This window comes from Emydura macquarii, unplaced genomic scaffold (assembly GCF_026122565.2).
Source record: "Emydura macquarii macquarii isolate MOO-44397 ecotype Brisbane River unplaced genomic scaffold, CSIRO-AGI_Emac_v2 contig_587, whole genome shotgun sequence".
Classification (NCBI taxonomy): Eukaryota; Metazoa; Chordata; order Testudines; family Chelidae; genus Emydura; species Emydura macquarii.
The window spans coordinates 15,765,459-15,773,232 of record NW_027130724.1 but is presented as its reverse complement, the minus strand read 5'-3'; positions in this window follow the sequence as shown (position 1 = coordinate 15,773,232).

Genomic DNA, 7,774 nt, shown 5'->3' with positions numbered 1-7,774 from the left:
ATTGTTGTTTCAGTAGTTAAGTGTTAAATAGTGTGTTTAGGTTAGTTAGCATTAGAATAGAAGCCCTTAGGGGCTTAGGGCCGGCTCACCTGGCTTTAAGCCTTGCGCCGCTTGCGGCAAGTCCTTTCCAGTCAGTGACCCTCACAGAACAGCATCACTACACAACAGTTTACCTGAGAAAATGAAAAATATCCTACTCATTTGAAAAGGGCTAGGGGTGATTTAGGTTGGCAGAATGTAGTTGCCCTCCTCTTGGAAGGTTTCTAATTGAAGTATTGATCAGTCCCACATGGTGATTACTTTAAAATGCTTCTGTATTATTTTCTAAGCCAAATTACTCTGACTCCTGTTTCTAGGAGTCAAAATAGGACAAACCTATTCTGCCTTATACCTCAGTGAGTGTATGTGTTATACACATACACTAATTTTCCTAAGAGAAAATGCCATTATCACAGCTCACATTTCAAATCTGTTTTGCTTCATGTATTTTTTTAAATATTTAAGGAAAAGTACAGTATACACTGAAAAGACACATGTATGGTAATCCTCACAATAGCATGAGTTCTCATACAGTGGATCGGGGTGGGAGGTGGAATCACTTGGATCTAGACTGCAGAAGGCCTCTTATACACAAATGTTAATAACTATTTTCTTACATCAGCGCAGTAAGTGAAGTTGGATGATAACCACTAAATGCAGTTGCTATGTATGAAAAGCATGTAAGTTAATTAAGAGAATTCATGATGGGTGTTGCAATGTTTGTGTGAGTAATGCAATGAAATTCAGACTTCAGAGTCTGGGCAGCAGCCCAAGGGGTTCTGACTTCAGAGCTGATAATATTTGTGTTAAATATGTTGTGTATTTTGTGTCTTGCCTTATTGCTTAGGTTGCCATAGCAACAGAGCTTAACTTGTTGCCATAGCAACAGAGTTAGACTATTAGGGGATAGCTCAGCCAGTCCTGGCTGGTTTTAGTGTAGTTCAATAAAGATTTTTCATGGGTTTGCATCTCTTTGTTCGGTACTGATTTCTCTCTGAATACAAGTACTTTCCAAGGATTTAACAAATTGCAACAGCCATTAATTATGTCTGATCTACAATCGTGCAGGAGGAAGCTTGCACTTCAGCTACCTGTGGCTAATAGAAGACTTCATTCTTGAGCTGTCAATCCTACCACTTTCTACTACCAATACGTTCACATTTAAACACATCTTTTACCCCAGGGCTCCTGAGCTAAGGCCCCAATCCCTATCTCAGGATTGTGAATTCCACAGGGCACTCAAAATTAGGTACCATGATACCTAAAACCTTCTTGTAAATCCTACCAGAGGTATCTGTTTGCATCTTTAGGGCCTAAATACCTTTGCATATCTGGCCATTGGTGATTCATACAAAGCCTATTGTGCACTGCAGTTAATGTCAATAGGCTTTGGCTCCGGGCCTCAGTGCTGGGAATGAATGCCCTATAGGAAAGAGGGGAGGTTGTCTGTTCTCTCAATGCTAGATGATATGCTACAAAAGCATACTGTGATGCAAAATGACAGGGCACTGAAGATCTAGTGATAGAAATGATCTCTCTTTGAGCTTTACTTTACTGATTAAAAATTAGCTGGAGTGAGCAGAGCTTAAAAAAAAGTAGGAGTTAATTCTGGAAAAGACAGTTAAACATTTTGCAGCTTGAATAGGGAAAAATAGATACATTTAAAATAAACTTCTGAGCAATAAGCACACATGCAGGGATGTTTTACATTTGCTTGTGTTGTTGGATTGCTGATATATCTCCACAGGCAACATTTAATTAGTACTGCCTTTTTAAATCAAAATAACATGAACTTCTTTAGAACTGTTTCTTAAACAAAATACCAATGCAATTGTTTGCCATGTATTCATTGTGGATCTAATTTTGAAGCCAATAACCTTAGATAAACAAGACCTCAATCTTGTGTAAGTAGGGAATTTCAATCAGTAATATTTTTAAGTATTTTCTGCTTGATTATAGTTGTTAAAGACATACAAGCTGTTTTGGTAAGTTCATAGTTCCAAAGCTGCTTTCTTTATTGTGACACTTTCTCAACATGCTCAGGATGAAGGAGGAAAAAAAAGGATGGTAAGTCACCTTGTTACCCCCTGCCTAAGTGAGAGAGAGACTTGTTGGTGTTAAATTGGGTGTTAGTCTATTAGCCACCCAAACAATCTCCTCAGATCTACCAGTCTTTACTCTGTCTGGTAGGTGACAGTTGGTGTACCCATCCCCAAACACCTCAGAAGTGTCTCCCTATAGTGTCCAGCCTCTGTCAGTGGCCACTTACAGTAATTACCAAGTCCGCTGTCTCCAAAGAGAGACTGTACACATCAGCTTGCTTGATTCAACTGAGGATGCACACTTTATAGCACACTTTATATCACAGCACTGAGATGAATTTATTATAAAAAGAGAATGCGCTTATTAACAAAGAACAGAGATTCAAAGATATAATGAGCAAAGATAAAAAGAACAGATTACAAGTAAAACAAAAAGATAACATGCTTCTGCAAGACTAGAGCATAACTCTAGCAAGTTAATCTTATCTAAAGCAGTTTCTCATCTAGAACCTTTTCTGCAGAGCTTGCTGGTTTTCAGCCATACCAGGATCCAGATTTTCATTCTTGCCCTACAATCTCCGAGGGGTTTCCTCAGTAAATGGCTAACAAAGAGGTTATTTTTCCTTCCTCTTATAGCCAAGTAATCTTTAAAATGTATCCTTTTGAAGTGCACCCCCAGATAAGGCTCTTCTGTCCCGTTGCTTGTTCTGTGGTGTGCTGGCACCATGTTGAGTTCACATCCCCTCGTCAACCTGTTTGACCTGTTGACTCTACATGGAAATGGAGCTTCCTTTCTTTCCCTTTCTTTCAGCTTTACCTTGTTGAATTGTGGAATTCCATCTCTGGTAGAATGGCCTTGTTTGATGAAGACAGTTTTAAGTATGTTAAGGTGTGTAACCTGGACTTTCACCTCAGACTATATTTTGCGGTACCTGAGTGTGTAGCTAACAGATTTCTTGGCATCTTTGGGGTGGCTACTGGATCTGTGAAAGTAGATATTGTGATCTGTAGGTTTTTTGGATATAGTCGTCTGAAGGGTTACACTGTCAAAGCTGATTGGCCAGAGCTGTGGTAATGAGATGAAGCTTCTGGGTTCAGTCCTTAGGCCTGCCCTATGAAGTCCAGCAAATGGTGCAGGACCTGCCATTTGAGGGACAATTTCTCTTTTCTGAACAGACAGATGTGCGGCTTCACAGTCAGAAAAACTCTCACACAACCTTGAAGTCGCTAGGCCTCATATTCCAGCCCCATCCCAAAAACACTTTAAGCCCCAACCTATGGACTGGTTTTATCCACCTCAACACCAGCAGAGACAGGACTATGGGCGGCAGTGAAACAAGGGGTTTAGGAGGAGACATACCCTTAACTCATCAGCCTCTACGTCTGCGCCTGCAAGATAACAATCAGGCCCTAAGCAAAACCTCTGAAGGTGCACTCGAGAGCAGCGCACGACTCAACGACCTGTAGCCTACACATTTGGGGACTGCTTACCCCATTTTTACCAGGCCTGGGCTAACATCACATCAGATCAATGGGTGCTCCACACAGTAAAAGTGGGATATATCCTTCAGTTTACTTCTTTCCCTCCTTCCCACCCGCCCTCCCCGTCCCTCTTCAGGAGCCCTTCTCACAAGAGACTTTTGACCCAGGAAGTGCAATCACTCTTAAGGGTGAGAGCCATAGAAGAGGTTCCAGCAGATCTAAGAGGGATTGGTTTTTACTCTGGGGTACTTCCTGATCCCGAAGTCCAACAGGCATCTCAGGCCTATCCTAGCCCTGCGAAATCGCAACAAGATCACGAAGAAACTGAAGTTCTGCATGGTCTCCCTGTCATTGATTATCCCTTCCTCGGATCCAGGGGACGGATATGCCGCCTTCAATTTGAAGGACACATACTTTTACACACAGCCATATTACAAAGCCACAAGAAATACCTACAATTCATAGTAGGCCACGATCATTATCACAGTGCACAGTTCACAGTGCTGCCCTTCAGCCTGTCAGTGGCTCAAGGGTATTCACAAAGTGCATGACAGCGGTGGTGGCCTTCCTCAAGAAAGCAGGAGGAAAGATCTATCCACACCTGGACGATTGGCTCATCAGGAGCCAGTCCAGGGACTTGGTGGAAGAGCACGTGAAACTTACTCAGTCCACTTTCTGGAATCTAAGACTCCTGATAAATGAGCACAAGTCAATGTTTGCATCCACCCAAAGGATAGAGTTTATAAGAGCGGTACTCGACTCGACCAAAACCAGGGCCTCCCTTCCGAAGAGCTGTTTCAGAGCCATGGAAGCTCTCGTAAACAGACTGAGAACCTTTCCTACTACTTGACCTGCCTGAAGCTTCTGGGTCACATGGCCTTTTGTACTTACACGGTGTAACATACTCATCTCAGAATGAGATTCCTTCAATTATGGCTGATGTCAATATACATACCAAGCCATCATCCATTAGACAAGGTAGTCACAATCCTGCCTATGGCAATTCTTCATTTCAGTGGTATCTGGACCCAATCATGGTGTTTGAGGGCTTTTCCTTTGTGAGGCCCACCCCATTGATGTCACTGGTCACTGACGCCTCATATATAGGTTGGAGATATCACTTGGAACCCCACAAAACTTAGGGCTGGTGGTCAGTGGAGGAACTGGCCCTACATATCAACATCAGGGAGTTATGAGCAGTGCGCCTAGCCTGCCAAGGGTTTTGATTCAACCTGCAGGGAAAATCTCTGTACTCACAGACAATACTATGGCAATGTTCTACATAAACAAAGAAGGGGGGGGGTTGTTCCTTCCCTTTATGCCAGGAAGCGCTGAGTCTATGGGAGTACTGCATAGATCAATCCATTTACCTGGAAGCTTTCTACCTACCAGGCTCTCAGAATAAACTGGCAGATCAACTGAGAAGATTCTTTGTCAGTCATCACGAGTGGTCCATTTGCCCAGATGTCTTGAACACAGTTTTCCAGAAGTGGTGGTTTTCCCAGGTGGACTTGTTTGTGACCAAGCTCAAAAAGAGATGTCCCCAGTTCTGTTCATACCTGTAGTGCAGCTATGACTCCCTCTCAAATGCCTTCCTCCTGCCCTGGGGGAGAAGTTCCTTTATGCCTTTACCCACCCCCAATGGCACTTATTCACAAGATATTGCTCAAGGCTAGGAGGAACAAAGCCTGAATGATCCTCATAGCCCCGGTGTCACCATGCCAACACTAGTTCACAATGCTGCTGAACCTCTCAATGGACAAACCAATCAACCTCCCGTTGCCTCCAAACCCGACCTCCCAGGAGCATGGCCGTTTGTTGCTCCTCCATTCTTTAGATATCAGACATGCACTGGCCTTCTACATAGACAGGAACAAACCTTTTCAGAAGACCACCCAACTTTTTTGTGGCTATTGCAGATAGAATGAAAGGTGATCCAGTTTCTACTCAGAAGATCTCCTCTTGGATCACAACCTACATATGGACATGCCGTGAGCTGGCAAAGGTACCGCCTTCTCGCTTAACAGCGCACTCCACAAGGTCACAAGCTTCGTCAGCTGCTTTTGTGGTACAGCTCTTGATCCTGGACCTCTGTAAAGCAGCAACCTGGTCATCCATCCATATGTTTACTGCACACTATACTATCATGCAACAAGCGAGAAATGATCAGCCTTTGGCCAAGTGGTCCTCCAGTCAGTGTCACAATGAAACTCCAATCCCACCACCTAACTGACAGCTTGGGAATCACCTATATTGGAATAGACATGAGCAAGCACTCAAAGAAGAAAAAACGGTTACTAACCTTTCTGTAACAGTTGTTCTTCGAGATGTGTTGCTCATGTCAATTCCAAAACCCGCCCACCTGCCGATCTGTCGGAGTTACCGAGGGGGCAGCGGGCGGCAGTTGCCTATATACCACACCATGAAGGGCACCAGAGCTGACCCAGCCGATACCACTAGGGAAAAGCTTCTGGCTATGATGCACGCACATACCTATATTGGAATGGACATGAGCAACTCATCTCGAAGAACAACAGTTATGGAAGGTTAGTACCTGTTTTTTCTCCCTTTGGTTACAGACTTTAAAGCATAATATCAGTAGATATACATAGTTCCTCATACAGTATTAATACAAACATTACCCAATGATATAAATCACCAGTGTGCTATTGACTTTCATTTGATCTCTCACAACACTTTTTGGATAAATACTATGAAAGCAGTATGTTAGGTGTAGTGAGTGGTCAGACCTGATAGGAGTTGCTGACAGAACAGCGAACCCTTTGTTAGTTGGCACTGAGAGGCTGTTAGGGTCATACTTGAGCCTTTTCCCATCTTGTGTAAAGTGCTATATTTGTTTGTAACTTTATCTTCTCTTCTATTAATCTTCAGCAGGAATTCAGAAATATTCAACAAACTTCTTTCCTCTTCTGGATAATAGTGTGGACGGAGCCTAAAGGGTGCAGATGCTAGTTCTAGTTTTACCTCTGATCAGAATTGGAGGGACACAAACTTTCCATCAAGACTTCATACACTGCGTGTCAGCATGCTTTGCTCATCATTCATTTTCTGCAGCAGGGATTGAACAGCAGGGTTGCTCTCCTTCCTGAAACATGTAAGATTAGAAAGTCAGGCCAACTCTGCAATTGTGCTTCAGTATTTCTTGCCAAAACCTAGCCAAACCTAGCCTTATATACATGCTGTTTAAATAAACAAACATTTTATACGCAATTTTGATTTTTTCCAGTTTTCAGGCACAAAGCAGTGTAATGAATGACAGAAGATTAGATGAGAATTATTTCCAATTATACTGCTGGCAAATTTCCTTAGGATAGCTAACCATATCCACATGGGGGAGTGCCCTGCCCAGGCAAATGAAGCTCTTTCGTCTCACTGTATCCTATGACAATATGTATTTACAATAGATCATGTACCCACAGGAGTCATACAGGATGTGATTAGATCCCTTCCAGGAGATTTGAAAATACACTTAATTTAACCCTATTGTATATAATTTGACTAATAGATGGGAAAATATGCTGCTAACCCAATTCTAACTCCTGCATTCTGAATAAATTAACTTCACAGATTATCAACGTGTTAAACTGCCATTATGATTCAGTTATAACATGACATCATACACATATGTGACTGGTAAATTAATTCACAGCTGCCTCTTTAGAAAAGGAGTTGAACTCCCCAGAGAAGTAAACAGATCTAGCAAGTTGGATAGACCAGCCGAGTGTTCTTTCTAACCTAGCAACACAAAAAGGGGGATATGCTGAATGCTTTATTTTTTTACTCCAAGATATTTCTTGATTTTACTCTCTCCTAGCAAATCAACCAGACAAATGTCATCTAATCAGTCATTGTTTTAAATGTGCACTGTGCCTTCTGAGTTAGCATTTCAGATCACTATGAAAAGGCCCAATTACTCTCCAACATTTACATAACAATCAGCAAAACAACAGATATTCAAGGGTATAGCTGACATTTCATCCTTAAATATCAAGATAGGTGCAGCAGAGAACTGATTCAAAGCTCAAGATTGTCTAACTAATTTCATACAAAGGAAACCAAAAACTTAAAATAGAGCCTCAAAGTAGTCAAGCAGTAACAGAAGTCACTTTTGGAAAAGTACAGACTATGACAGGAGCAACATCAAATACCAAGGGAACCTCTTCACTTAATTTTAAAAGACAGTTACTTGC